Below are 16,420 nucleotides of genomic sequence, written 5' to 3'. Positions count from 1 at the left end.
CTTGATCAGCTCCTCCTCGAGACCCAGAACCAGCGCGAGAAAGAGGACGACACAGATCCAGAGCTACAGAAAGGAGTTGAAAGACTTCACAATGCCCTGCAAGATCTTCGCCTTGACACAGATCAAAAAGAACAGCTGGAGAGAGAAGCCAGAAAAGAACTCACCAAAAAGCTCCAGCAAGGTGACGCTCTCCTAAAAAGAGCAGAGACTGAACTGAAAGAAAGAGACTATAAAACCTGGGCCTGCAAAACACACTTGCAAGCGGCCCGAGCTAAATTCAACAAGCTTACTCTGCAGAGAGACAAGCTCCAAGATGAACTTGACACTGTTCACACAGAACTGAGACAATCTCACAGATTACAGAGTGGCTGGATCGGAGAAACGCCCACCACAAAGTTTCTCCCGGCCCGCCACTCCAACCCTTTCAGCCAAGAACCCAGAGCTGAAAAAGGGGGCGTAAGCTCACTTCTAAGGAAATCACCAGCCAGCTTACAAGAACATCTGTCAACAACGGAGGGAAGAGAACCCTTCCAGAGAACACATGTCACTAAACCCTGCACTGCTCACAGAGAACTTCACGAGCTAGCCAGAAGCATCTCTACATTCAATCCAGATCCTGCAGGAGGACATGACGTTCATGCTTCTTTACAAGCCATTGACTTTCATTTGCAAACTGTCGCTAACATGACAGATGTGAACACATTGTACCTGTTAAAAATCACGTCCAGCCGTGATGTGCAGTGTTTTCTGGATCGTCAACCAGAGACTGTCAAAGCGTACTACCAGCAACTGCTACAGACTTTGATTCTTGAATTCTCTGATCCAAACTCAGACCATGGGCTCCTTATTGCTATGGACCTCAAACAGGGCCGATTTGAAAACCCACAGACTTTCTGTAGTCAGCTACGAAAAGCCTACGTCGGAGCATGCAACGAACCAGGTATGGAACAGGATGTCAACTTAAAAACTCTGTTCCTCCTAAACCTACATGCCAATTGGAGTTTTCATCTCAGAGTCCCAGCATGTCCACGTAACAGGACTACACAAGAGTTACGGAACTAAGCCCACAATGCTTGCACCAAGCAAGAGACTATTTGAAAAACCCCAAAGTCTCTGTCTCTGAGCACTGCTTGGAGTTAACCCTAGATGGCGCCCTACAACACCACAGTCAAAGACATTTTTACAGAGAGTCGATACCGTTCCAAGCCAGCAGAGGGCAACACAGTGCAGCCACTTCTGAGACAGCAGAGATCCTGAGGGTGCTGAAAGTGCTTCTTCACATGAAAACTCACAAGGAAGATGAGCCAAGCACCCAGAACACTGCCCGTCATCTACAGACCACAGAGCTAACTGTTACAGCACAAAGTGACAACAACACCCAAGCTCCACAGTCAACAGCTGCACACCCTGAACGAGACAGCACAGGTCCTCACACCAGGTACCACAAACACAAGGTACCAGAAAATGCTGTTTTGACTACCTGCCTTCGCAGCGAGCTACACAAGACCAGTCCTCACCACCCACCGATCGTCACACCTGCCCTGATGCCAACATTCCTGGGCAGCCTTGTCAAAAAGGGGATGGGCCGAAAAGGAGTCAACAGGAAAGACCTGATCGACACAGGATCAAACCTGACGGTGATCTCATCTCACCTTTTCAAAAGACTCCAATTTGAAGCTAAGAGACAAGATCGAACTCTTACACCTCAAACTTATGAACTGAATGTACAGGTGTACAGACAGAATGACATCCAGTTTGAACAGGTTGTTTCCATTCACCTGACAATCGTTCCGATGAGTCTAATACATCCCATGTATGTTCCACCAATGAACACTAATACATTGCTCATCGACAAAGACCTGATAGAACACTTTGACCCTTTTCTGAACTTCAAACAGCTAAAAGACTTTGCTCAAGTGCGAGAACCTCTTTCTCTCCAGCCACACAGGTTGCTAGAGCCAGACTGTCAGGTCGCGGAGGTCACGGGAACTCCCACAGAGTCAGACGGTCAGGTCACAGAGGTCACGGGAACCCCAGCAGCCAGCCATGAGTACAACGCCCTAACGACAGGCCCAAGTTCAAGCCTCTGTACCTTAGTCAACAAACAGGGTACGGTGGTACCAGCTTACACCAAAGGGGTCGCTGTTCGGCTCAACCTGCAATGTGGTCAAACCTTACACCACACGCTGGGTTTCTTCCAATCCTCACCTGAATGTGTGGAACTCGGACTCACACTTGCAAACAACAAGCATGTCAAACACAAACACCTGTTCCAGCAAGGTGATAACATCACAAAAACACACAATGTGATCGGGTACTGGAAGAAGGCAAAAGGACACTCGAAGTTACCAAGTCTAGACAAGGACTTTAAAGATCACACTGACACCCTTGCCAAAACTGGCACACTAAACAACATTCTGTGGTCACTCCCAACCCACCCACCCACATTCAAGGTTGAAGTGATTACACACAGCATAAGAACTTTACTAGCTAAACTGCCTACATCAGAATAGCTTACGCTGGCTCCGTTGTCTACACAGACCAACATAGCGGACATGCGTGCTTCTGAAAACTCGATAATGACTTTGCTTTACCACCTCTCAGACCCCTCCATCCACCCTGGCAACCAGTCTACAGTCACTGACAACCAAAGCCCCAGACCACTGCATGATACACAAACAATGCAGCGTGCACAGAACAATATTGTGGGTTGTGCACCGTCTGACATCACAATGCCAGGGCTTGTAATGCCACGGAGCAAAAGGGGGATAATGCCAATATATTTCCATGACGCAGCATGTGCTGCACCACGCAGCACCAGAGCCACTGACAAAACACTGAAGCAAGCGTCATGCCAGCAGCAAGATGTGGCAAAACATGGGCGAGGGCGAGCTAAACCCAGTCGCCGCCCACGAAGCAAAGAGACTGTCCTGTCCAACCAAAGACAGGCCTTGTTTGTTTCTTTCTCCCCTTTCTCTCTCTCTCTCCCTATTATCTGTACCAGGATGCTGCTGTGGTTTGCCGTGCTGTGCTGTCAGCCAAAGAGAGGACAGCTGCCACCGAGAAAACCGCTGAGACTCCTGACTACCGATGACAGGGCACACTACCCCAGCACTGTAACCGAATACAGCTGTACAAGGTTCCGATGGAGAGAGGACTCCCTCACTCACACTGAGGCCGATGTAAAACATATGCTCAGTCAACATGAGAAAGTGACTGTTACACAAATGGAGTTAAGTGGACACCACCACCGCTCCAAACAGTTCCCGGGAGCTTTGCTTAGAGCCGCTGCTGCTGCCAGAATGTTTAACATTGTTATGTCCAGTGTCAATGCAGTGAACCAGACCGTAAACTCCTTGAAACCACTGTTTACTGTCTTCCAGAAGGACTTTACCCAGACTCAGCTGTTTACAGCGTTAACAACAAACATGCTGTGGGAGGTTAGCTCCTCCAATGACAGCCTAACCACGAGTAAAACCCCACCGTACATGATACCCTTAAGCCTTGTGTTAACTGTGCCGTCTTATGCCATCACCATGCCAGCTGACCTGCAACAAATACACCTGGCCAACTCTCTGGATAGCGCCTTCCTACGGCACGTCAACCCCAAACAGAGAGAAGTGAACGTGCTCCTGAACCAACCCATCAGCGAGTCAAGCCAAGTCTACAGACCTAAAGACATTGTCAGTGTCAGGATGTGGAAAAGCAACACCCACACCAAAACACACATTCCAAATGTGGTGGCCTACCACGACAGCGACACACAGCTGTACCTGGCCCCAAACATGCACATGTGTGCTTTGTCCAAAGACATTCATTATCTCTGCCTTAGCAAACCCTTCCTCAGACACAACTCTGAAGGAATCTGCGAGCTGCAACCCTGGGTCAGCGATACGTGCTGCCCTGCCGAAGCCAAGCCTCGTACACAAGTCACAGAAACGCAAGCAGAGATTGTGGGTAACAGATGGCTCATCAACACTCCTGTGCGCTCAGCTACGCTGACCTACGACCAGCATGACACCGCCACCCGTGCCAACCTGCTTGACCAAGTACTGAAAGGTACCACCCAACACATTGACATTACTCCTGTCGACACAGCCCTCCAAGCACAGCCTCGACAGCCCGTTCTGAACCAGTCATCTGCGGTCCGAGCCTGGACTGCTCGCGACACTGCACGGTGCATCTCCACCGTCATTGGTCCCGCCCTGACTCGTGGCGTGACCTTCATCCTATACAGGATACTCAACGAGATGCAAACCTCTACAGCCAAACTCACGACAACTGTGGCTGGAGGTCTCCGATGGAATCCCCAGTGCCAAGTCAAAGACAACACCGAACCTCACCAAGCTGAATCCTCAGCTTCAGGAACCACCTGCCATCATGACCCCCCTGCTACATGACCATCACGATTCACTTGTCATCTGCCCATCCTGATGATTGCTGTCCGATGATGTCCACACCGGGACTTCATCTGACGTAAAGGGGGAGGTGTAACGGATATGCAGATCATCGATTCATGTGTTTAATTCAGATTTTCCAAATGAAACCCTTTTTGCACTAAATGCCTGGGCCTGGCGCCAGCCTGGCTGGACTTAAGTTATTTACGACAAGAAATTCCAGAGTCACGTGGGCGAGCCTCAAAGGAGACACTAAACCAACCACATTCCAACATACACAAAAGGAAACCTTTCGTAAAGTTCCTTACTTTTGGAAGTCCTTATTAATATGTATTTTTAATGTTTGTGTATTGCATAAAAACGGTTAATCCTGGGTAAATGGTTAAAGTGCTGACTTATGGGTGGAAATGTTCTCCTCAGCCTGGCTCTTTCTCAAATAGTCATGTGTATGTAACCCCCACCTTTGCAGGTCGTACAACTTTACGACCTCCCTGGACAACAGGAGAGGAGAGAAGCCAAATCTTCTCCCCAATGCATTCTATGGAATGAATTCATTACCTTTTTGTTTTTATGTTTTATAAATGTATTACGTATTCCCTTTTGGTACATTTAGATGTTTCCCATATAAATTGGGACTATCTGCAGTGTTATCATGTGTTAAGCAAATCTTTAAATATGTGTAATTCTGCATTTGAATGTAACTTCATGTTTTGATCATTTATATATATATTATGTTTAGTATCTGTGTAATCGTCATGCTGTGACAGAACCATTTATCTAGAGCAAAGTAATGAAAAATGTATGTAATCTGAATTACAAACTTGCTAGAATAATCCCTGGAAATTGGACAAGCCCTAGATCACCAGGGGGTTGTCTCCACAGAGACAAAGGAACTTTTCCCTCCGCTTCAGATCGCGGACTTTCATTGGCTGTTTACGCGAAAAGAGGCGGGGACCATCTCAAGCCATAAGAACGACCGAACAAGGTCCGCCCTCTCTCTTCCTCTCTTCTTACGCTGACTCCCTTCCCTCCTGCATCGACCAACGTTGCTTCCGCATGGCCTCAGGCCGCGCTCATAGCGCAAGCCCCCTCAGCACAGGGGCTGAGAGAAAAAGCCATTTTAATGGCTCCTTTGGAAGCTTTCGTTCTTTTCTTTTCTTTTCTTTACTAAGTTTATTCAACTATTCGCCTCTCCACGCAAGGAAAACGAATTCTGGAACATTGTTTGTTGAACCTTTCAAATACCGCGCGAGGACAGAACAAAAGACCACGTGCTCCAGCGTGCGCCGGTCTCCAGCACGCGCACGCCGGTTTCAAAAGATCCAGCGCGCCCCGATGTCCAGCTCACGCACATTGGACACTTTGCAAGTATCACTTTCTCTATGGAGATTTAAATGCTGCTTTAAATTGTTGCTGTGATCTGATCGTTGTTGGCTTCCAAAAGTTACTGACTATGATTTCCATACCTGAGCTCCTTATGTGATCTCATTCTATTTTCTCTCTCTCTCTCTCTCTCTTTTATTTGGATTCCGTTATGTCTTGTATAAAGCTTACTGTTTGTATTGTCGTACGCATATTTACTCTGTGTGATTTGTAGTTTGATGTATTACTAGTTTAATTATTAAAAACCCATATACTGACGATTGGCTTGGACTCCACCCCACTCACATTATGAGTCACTGAGATGTCTGATCTATAGCTACAAGCTATAAATTTAGAAACTAAATTTATCATAAGGATAGGATAATGTTTTCATGGCCAGAGAATATTTTTCCTTGAATTATAAGGCGTGATAACTTTATTGAAAATTGATAGGTCAACAGTGGTTTGCTGGACAAACCACTGTTTGATTTGCAGTAATTTACAGTAAGAGATATCACAATAATTGGTATGAAGAATGGAATATTGACATATTAATGAGTAAGTTACAGTGCCCTGTGATTATTTATTGGTATAGGCAATTGAGCTATTTTTCATAATCAATCAAATTTAATGTAACTGTCATCTGAGATATAAATTAATCATATTCCTGATTAATTATTCAAATTCCCTATATATCATTTGAGTTAATTATTCTGTAAGACTCAATGTTGTTAAAAAGAGAATATGCGTGGAATCCTTCGTACGCAGAGATTCATCTGGGGGTTTTTTTGTGCGTACGCTAATTTACAGCTTTGTCCATACGCAATGTTTTAGTATGAATTCAACGCAAGTCTTTGTACATGAGGCCCCAGGTGTGCAGAATGGAGCTGACCAAGGACCAACACCTCGCAGTATACACAGTCTCCCACCAGAGCATTGGTGAGACTGATGAACCTGTTACACCTCTCAATACCAAACCGACTGATGACACACCAATGGAGGAGCCTTACACAGGTTTTGAATCTCAAGTGCAGCAAATTCTACAAGACACTAATGCACTTAAGAGCGATACAGATCATCAAGGACAAGTTCTTTATAAGTTCAAAGAATCCTGTGCCAAAGACTCTTTAGACTGTGGTCTCACCAACCTCCACACGGTGCGCATCCCTATCACCCTGATGCTCCTCCCACTTTTGTCATACAGTACAATATTCCCATCGCCTCACACGAACCAGTGCACAAGATCATCGAATCTATGCTTGAGAAAGGTGTCCTCCCTTCATGCAACAGCACCTACTCAGCCCCCATCTGGCCCGTCCTCAAACCTAACGGCAAATGGCAACCCACCATTGACTACAGGAAACTGAATCAACAGGTGCCGCCGTCACGTTGGCCCATGACCCAGCTATAAAATACCCCGAATCAGAGGAGCCACAATCTTCTCTACACTGGATGTGGTCTCTGGATTCTGGACCATACCTGTGACCCCGGAAAACCAACACAAGTTGGCATTCACATTTGGTAACAGACAGTTCACCTTCAACAGGTGTCCATTTGGCTGCGCCAACTCAACAGCTGACTTCAACATCTTTCTGAACAAAGCCTGCCCAGACGCCAGAATGAGAGGTAACCTGAACTATGTAGACCATGTTCTCATGAAGAGCACAACGGTGGTCGACCACCTGAAAGAAATAGACTATGTTTTGCACCAATTATACACCGCCGGCACCAAGATCGCCCTCCACAAAGGACATTTGGGATTTTTTCAGTTTCTTATAAATATCTAAATTGCTAAAGTCTAATCTCACTGTAATCAGCATATACTGGGCTATAATAATATGCGAGCAGCATGAATGCACATGATTTTTGGGAAAAACAATGTTATGTGTTGTTAGTGAAAAACTAAAAATGGTAAATCACTTGAATAAGGCAATAAAACACATACAGAACATTGTTTCCCGGGACTTTTGAGAACTGGAGCTTTCTTTCTAAATTAAGTGAAAATCATCTTACAGAAAACAATATATTGATTTAAATTTTATAAGACACTATTTGTTGATAAAAGTCATATGCAAGTAGGCATCAACTATCATGAATATCATTGTGATTTACACCAGAGAAGACAAAGACCCGCATAATGAGCTTATTCCACAACATAATATAATATCCACTTGGGGGAGCAGTTAAACAGTTTATTAGGAACAATCAAAGCTGACTTTCAAAGGTGAATTTTTTTTACATCATTACTCCAGTCACACAATCCTTCAGAAATCCTTTTAACAATCTTATTTTCTACAAAAAACATTTATTGTTAATATTATTACCATTATAATTATCATTATTATTAATGTTAAAAAGAGCTTTTCCAGGTTTTTTTTTTTTTTGGGGGGGGGGGGATAAATTGAAAGAACGGCATTGTTTATTGCATTTGTTATAATTACATTTATTTGTTACATTTATATTATTTATATTAAGAAAGGTATAGTATTGCATACTGTAATTGAAACTTCATAGTGTTTACATTACTTCATAATGTTCATAATGTTTTACTTGATTATACATTTAGTCAGGAATTATAGTTTGGAAAAAGTCTAACTAATAAAATGTTTACACATTATCTGAAAACTAGTACAAGTATACAAATAAATAAAAAGAGACTTACTCATGTTTATGATCTCTGCTGAATAAAGTTCTTCATTCTTTTTTTCTGAGGAAATGCAAATCTCAAATCCTCAACCACATCACTTTTTTTGGGGTGAATTATGTCTTATTCCTCTCATCACAAATCATCCGGTAAAATAAAAAAACTAGAAGAACAGTCTCGCTGTGTTGTCTTCTGTATGGGCGTATTCAAGCCGTGCGCTTCAGTGAAACATTAGAATCTGAATAGAACGTTCAGCGTAGGGGCGTGGTCGCATTAGAAGATAATGAAGGGAGACGTGAAAAAAAGGACATATGGATTACTTTATCACAGAATATCTGTTTTCGGCAGCACTTGTTTAGTTTAAAAGAAGACATGTCAAACTTTCTATAGATATCAGAGGTGTTTGCTGAATGTGCAGTCCTACAGCCAAAATGAGGTCCAACCTAAATAAGCAGCTCCAGTTCACCTGACCATTGGCCCTATGAACTTAGTGCACCCGGTGTACATTTCTCCATTGGACACATATCCTCTCCTCATTGACTAAATTTTGAAATGTTATCCTGCTTGTCCCGCCTTTAAAATTCCACCTTGTATATTATGGAGAATGTTTGTCCTATCAAAAAAAAAAAAAAAAAAAAAAAAAAAAAAAAAATATATATATATATATATATATATATATATATATATATATATATATATATATATATATATATATATATATATATATATATAGTTATAAAAGGTCTGTTAAACTGTAGATGGTAATAGCTAGCTAAATGTTAATCACTCTATTAGCTATGGTTAACTTAGCTCAAAGTTTTCCACCATTAGGTCTATAAACCTGGAAATGGAAATTCTAATAGAATAAATAGTATTTAGTGTATATACCAAATAAATTTATATGGTATATATATATATAAGAACCCTTAAAGGTCCCCTTCTTCGTGATTCCATGTTTTAAACTTTAGTTAGTGTGTAATGTTGTTGTTAGAGTATAAATAATATCTGTAAAATTCTAAAGCTCAAAGTTCAATGCCAAGCGAGATATTTGATTTAACAGAATTCGCCTACAAAAAACGACCCGTTTGGACTACATCCCTCTACTTCCTGCAGTAATGACTTCACTATAACAGTTTTTTTTATTAACCACAACCCACATGAATTCACAAACAGGGGGCGTGGCATTGTTGCGCTCCGACGGAGAAGAAGGAAGAGCTGTTTATGTTTGTCGGCGTGTCATTGAAACGCTGTTATTTTCATCTCTGAGTCCAATCACCTTTGTTTGGGCTTCCCAGGAACGCTGTACTTTGAGATTAATGGTTACAATTTATGTTTAACTCGGTTCCCGAAAATTATAATGCACATGTAAAACTATGTGCAGCTCATTTTGCTGAGGACAGCTTGCTGAGGACAACTTTCTCAATCTCAATTAGTTTAATGCTGGATTCGCACAAAGATTATTCTTGAAAGATGGAGCAGTTCCCTCTTTGTCTGGAGAAGGCGTTGTTGATGGACCACAACTGGTAAGTGTATTTTATTATTTAAGTTGGTCGTTTAACAGTTTCTGTAACTTATTACACAAAGGGCATCGCTGTTTATCTTTATTAACTTGATGTTAGGGCTGTGCAAAAAAAACGAATGCGATTTTCATGCGCATCTCGTCAGTAAAAACGCTCCTGTGACTATAAATACATCTCCAGCACGTGTGTTCTAGTCCAATCGCGTTACCAGGAGGGCAGCCTGCTCTCAGCTGCTGTCGAATCACAACACAGGAACCGCTGGCCCAATCAGAACCCGTTACGTATTTCTGAAGGAGAGGCTTCATAGAACAAGGAAGTCATCAGCCGTTTTTGTGACAGTGAAAACAGCGGTATACAGATAGGTGAACTGTGTGAAAAATACTGTGTTTTTTTACACGCGAAACATGAACACGTTATATTGCACACTGTAAACACAATCAAAGCTTCAAAAAAGCGCGTAAAACGGGACCTTTAAGCTCCCAGGTCACTGGTACAGCACTCGATCCCCCAAAGGAGATCTGAATTATTATCACTATTTTTTGGTATCGTTTTAAAACAATATTATATAGGTGCAGTTCCACACATTACAGATGGGAAACCATGCAGGACAGTGACAGAAAGCTTGTCCACCATTAGAACCTGTTAACACTGGTGTTCCAACCTGTTATGCTCCTTTCCACCCTGTCATTTTAAATAATTTGACAGCAACATTAAATGTTTGGCATACTTTTGTCTTATTTTGTGAGGTGAAGAGCACTAACAGCATATATATGGTTTTTGAAAGAAAAAAAAAAAAAAGAAAAAAATGGCTAAAACCCTATTGGCAAAAATTGGCCCCAAAAGTACCTTTCCTTAATTAAGACATATTCTATTCATCAATAATTGTTTTTTTATGGTTAAAAAAAAAAGTAACACGTGCGTGTCTACAAATGAAGGGTGCCAGATGAAAATCCAAAAGGAGTTGGTTTTAATGCAAGGCAAGTTTATTTATATAGCACATTTCATACACAATGGTAAAAGTGCTTTACATAAAAGAAAGTAAAATAATAATGAAAAAAAAGAATAAAACAAGCAATTTTAAAACTTTTAAAATTATTTAAAAATGTACTTATCTAAAATGAATTTAAAACAGAAAATGATGGAGGTCGGTGCAGGACAGGAACAGGGTGGATTTGAAGAGGACCTCCAGGGCAGATCTGGAGACTCGGGAGGCCATGGTGGAACTGCCTCCGAGGCCGTGGCTCCAATCTCGGCCTCTATGGCTGGATCTCTACTGCTCCCCCCCAAAAAAATACTTGGGAAAACTTACGGGGCTGGACTCGGGCCTGGAGCTGACACTGGAGCAAGCAGGGGATCGGGAGCCCTCCCTGGGCTTAACTGGGCATCAGCCTGCTCAAGAGACGAGGAAGCACTATATATGGCTTGTCATATGACTCGCCACCGGCTGCCGCATTGGCAGGCTGAGGGAAATAGCTGAGTTCTGGAGGCTACTGGGGCGGTTGGAATTGGGCAGGCAGGAGGAGCTGCTGGAGCGGTATGCAGAGGGTCCCGGCACGGGGTGAGCGGGCTCAACACGGCTCGTTCCTGAGGGGACTGCACGAGGAAATAATTTAGGCTCTTCACAAACTTTTTCCACATCGAAGTCCGACTTGTTCAACCAAAGGACCAGATTAATAAGCTCGATCAAGTGGAAATCACCACCAGGATTGAGTTATCTGAGATAATTGCACGTTCATGTGTTGTCTTAAAAGGGGATATGTATCGATACTCGAAACCATGATCAGCAGTGCAGCGATTGCAAGACGGCAATGTAATGATGTCATATAATTTAAAACGACACCTGACGAAAAACTTGACAAATTTCTGGACTTTTATAAGGAAACAGCCAGGCAAACAAAACTACATAAATGTTATAATAGATACATGAAACAGATAATAGATACATGTTTTTTATTTTATTATAATTTTTTCATGATTCCCAATTATTTAGATTCGCAATTTATAATAGTTGTGCAGTCTTTACATTTTTATTTCAATGTAGAAATTATCTATTAATTTCATTTTATATTGGGACAGATTTGTTACGTGACAGCATTAATGAAAGTTTCTTAAGGGTCAATATCATGTTATCTGCATCTCCTGCACTCCATCAAGCCACTCTTATAATAGCAGTCATCACTCTAAATAATGCACGACTCTATTATCTGTATAGCATGTGTGTACGACTTTAATACAATTATGAAGTAATAATTTTATGACAAATAAATATTTCAGTGAGTAAAACTGGAGTGTCTATAGTAGGCTGTTATGGACTACACAGCATTTTTATATTATTTTTAATGATTATTATTTTAAATTATTGTCCCTGGATCAGTACGATACTCTTGTAATAGAGTAGCGGTGGTAGCAGACATTTTTTGTATCAGTTCTGGTTGAAAAGAAGCGATCTAATCCTGTTTACATGAAATAAGCTGCTCCCGAGCAGGTTTAAGCTTATGGACCTGTTGCTATGACAGCAGCTCCGGAAAGAGGCTCAAAAAACCAAACGATCCAAGATCACGCCAAATCGTCAACATTCAAATCCAGCTAACTGAGTTGAAATATTTTCATGCCCAGAGTCTGAACAATCTACCTGTAATTATTATATTATGAGGCCACCAGCTTGACCAATAATCATTCCTAATAGTTAAACGTCACTATTTTGGTAGAATGCAAAAAACATAAAAATGATGTAGCTTTTTTCCCCAAGGAAGGATTGACAGCACAGATGACCCAGACTGCTGTTTTATGGTTCAGAAGTCAAGTCATTTTTATTTTTAAAGCACATTTAACAGCAACAGCATTGCACCAAAGTGTTGTACATTTAGAACAAGGCAAATAACACAATCACAACAATTCTTAAGAAAATGCTAAAGAATAAAAATGACATTTCAGAGCAGATTTAAAACTTGTCAGCGAAGGAGCAAGCCTCACATTAATAGGCAGGCTATACCAGAGTCTGGGAACTGTGGAAGCAAATGACCACCCACGTTTTGTTTTGTAGCGACAACGAGGCACGGTTAGAAAGAGACCGACTACCCGTTCTCAGAGCCATTTGAGGAGAGAAAGGAATCAAAAGATTGCAGATGTATTTTGGTGCTTTGCCAGACAAAGCCTTGTATACAAAAACAACAATTTTAACATCGATCCTGAGCTGTACTGAAAGCCAGTGAAGGGATGCTAAAATAGGAGTGATGTGATCCCTCTTTATAGTACCGGTGAGAAGCCTAGCTGCAGCGTTTTGCACAATTTGTAAACAGGAGATCACAGCTTTACGCAAGCCGCTATAAAGGGAGTTGCAATAGTCCAAGCGCAAAGTTATAAAGGCGTGAATTATTGTTTCCAAATCTTTATAAGACAGGAAATGTTTTATTTTTGCAATCATTCTCAAATGGTAAAAACTTTCATTCACTACGGTGCTAATTTGTTTCTCAAAGTTTCTCAATGAATCAAATACAAACCCAAGATTTCTTACATCCGTTTGAACACAAGCAGAAAGCGGGCCCAAACGAGAGATAGCTATTGGACTAGGCTGACCTAAAATCAGAATTTCACTTTTGCCCCTATTTAATTGAAAAAAAAAAAAAAAATTATTAGCCATCCAACATTTTACTACTAGAGTATCAGGGCAGAGTGGTGGGTGAGAGGAGTAATGCTTAACCGAAGAGATATAGAGGTACATATTTCAAATGCCACCTTTCCCATCTGTCAGAAGAATTAACGGAACAGTATCAGAACTAAATAACTAACAGAAGTACTTATGTCTTTGCATGTTATTCATTTACAAACAATTCAAATTTTGTTAAAAAAAAAAAGTTATTTTACTGTTAAGGTCAGAGGACCAGAGAGCAATTCGCGGAGCAAACAATGTCTTTAATGAAAAACACAGGAGTAATGTCAGAGAGGTCAATAAAAAATCCTCCCGTAGAATAAAAAAACTGTAACTAAAACATTAATTTGTCGTTCAAAACAGGGAAACCAAAAAGTGCTGGCCGCCCGGGTTATAGCAGTACGGTCGATAGCTCCGCAGTCACACGGAGGGGCAAATAGATGAATCCGTGGACAAGCAGTGGCAAACCTCAGTACTCTCAGTTCACTCTCGGACCCACCGCAGGGACACGGGTGCTGGCAGCCTCGAGAGACCAGCGAGCTGGGCACAGGGCAGACAAAAGGATAAATACAGAAAAGACAACCAGCTAAGCACCAATCCCCAACCAGACAGGACAAGGACACAACAGGATCATAGGCATGGAGAGAAAGACATCTGACGTTTATGAGAATCGTGGAATAATCTGGCAAGCAAAGGGGAAAGGAGGAGGAAAGAAGTAGGAGAGCTAATCTAGGGAGAAGGGGGGACAATTGTAGAAGGGGTAAGTTCGAAGACTATGACACATGAGGAGCTGCTGAAGGAGATTAACAAAGCAGAGGGAAAGATGTGTGCGTAATAGGAGAGTGAATGAGTGAGTGTGTGTCTGTGAAAAAGAGAGGTAGATGGAAAAAGTCAGGATCATGACATTGTCAATTACATTACAGTAATGCATTACTGTTAAAAGTAACTTTTTAGTTACTTTTTTAAAGAACGTTCTTCAATGTTCCCATTAATGCGCTTTTATGCGTTATGGTCTATACAAACACAAAACTGACTTAAACAGAAAGTAATTTTTAAACACTATTTTATTTAATTCAGACCAGCACAAACAGAATATTGTATATCACAAAGATTTCTGAAATAAATAACAAAACACCTGAATAATATATTCAGACTCAAAAACTAAAGTGGCTTCTGCATCGTAAAAGCTGTTGTGTTGAGTCCTTAAAAATGTTCCTTTCACAGCTTAAGTATGAAAACTATCAACAATGGACAACATAACACAAAACATATTGAAATAAATAAATGAAAGCAATCTTAATTATTCAGAATCAATTTCGAGAAACTCAGCACCAAAAAACTGCTATTATTGACAACCATAAATTATATGCATTAAAAAAAACATAAAAAATCTAAATGCTGTTTAAAAATGAAATCTATGTTATCATGCAAACAAGCTACCTGAAAGCGTAGGAAAATCTGACAGCATAGGACAAATCGACAGAACACTAGCGACTCCACAACAGAGACAGGCTGCATGTTTTCAACAACATACCATGCAATAGCTTTATTACGGAGCCCCGCACATCACCTGTAGGAGATAAAAATACAATCCGTGGCAACAGTTTTGCAATCCGTTTACCAAATCTGAGCACATGATTTGTTAATCCGTGGGCACGATTTGTTAAAACCGAGGGAACAGTTTATGAATTTGTGAGTAGGACATTTTTTGTGAGGGGACAGATTACAAAACCGTCACCACAGAACGATTTTTTTTCTCCTACAGGTGACGTGCGAGGCTCCGTAATTTGAACCAGAAAGACACAGCTTACATTTGACTAAAAGTTTTTGTCTTTATGCTCAACTAAAGTAAGCTAATTTCCAGATATTTCCACTTTGAGAAACTCGTCTTGCTCTAGCCTCAACTTGCCATAGAAACAGACGGTTGGTCTGGGAACGCCCCGTCACGTGATGTGAATTTAGCCCGTGGGGGAAAACATTGCCTTCGCGCCAGTTGAAATAAATGGGACAATCACGCCGAAGAGTTACTGTGTCGTTTTCTGTACCTTCAATAAACTAACAAATTATGAATTGAAGTTCTACATCCTTCCTAATAAACATACAGAGCCGGAAATGATGACAAAATGGCTACAAGCAATAAGTTGTGAGGATGATCAAGGGAAGTTGTGGAATCCCAAGACTAAGCATGTGTGTGTGTGCAGTCGGCATTTCATCACAGGCAGGATATATTAACATCGTGTTCATTATTAACATTATCATAACTGTGTAAGGTTGTTTCAGAAAGTGGCATGCATATATAATAAGCCTTATTAATCTACCTGAAGCAAAACTATGTAAAGTTAGCCTAGTGTCAAACATAAACCCACTTAAAAAAGCATGTGGACACGTAACAACTTAGTTCTGTGTCAGAACCTTTACACTTTCATTCATAAATTCACCCCGTCTGTGTTTGCAAAACGATTGAATCGCGGAATCCAGTCAAAAATAGAACTTTTTGTATAAAGCAGAACGTCACGGGATTTGGCTATTTTTGAATGAATACATCTATATTAGGGCTGTAAAATGAATGAAATATCGATATGGACTAGTGTATATGAATATTAAAGTTAAAATAGACTACAATTGTTTTAGGTGTCTCTGGGAATGAGTGCTCAATATGTGCATTTTGCCATTCAGATACACACAATGCTCGCAGTGTTTTCCCCCACGCCGACTCCGCCCTCGCCACGCCCCCAGCTATGACTAGATGCCGACTGTATCTATGACTGCCGCACATACTTGAATAAGGGAAACACGCCCACAGTGCATCTTCATGTTTACAGTGGTTGGCATCCACCAATCCTACAAT

The sequence above is a fragment of the Carassius auratus genome, chromosome 10, assembly GCF_003368295.1.
Source record: "Carassius auratus strain Wakin chromosome 10, ASM336829v1, whole genome shotgun sequence".
Classification (NCBI taxonomy): Eukaryota; Metazoa; Chordata; class Actinopteri; order Cypriniformes; family Cyprinidae; genus Carassius; species Carassius auratus.
The sequence above is the reverse complement of the archived record's forward strand: the minus strand, read 5'-3'. Positions refer to the sequence as shown.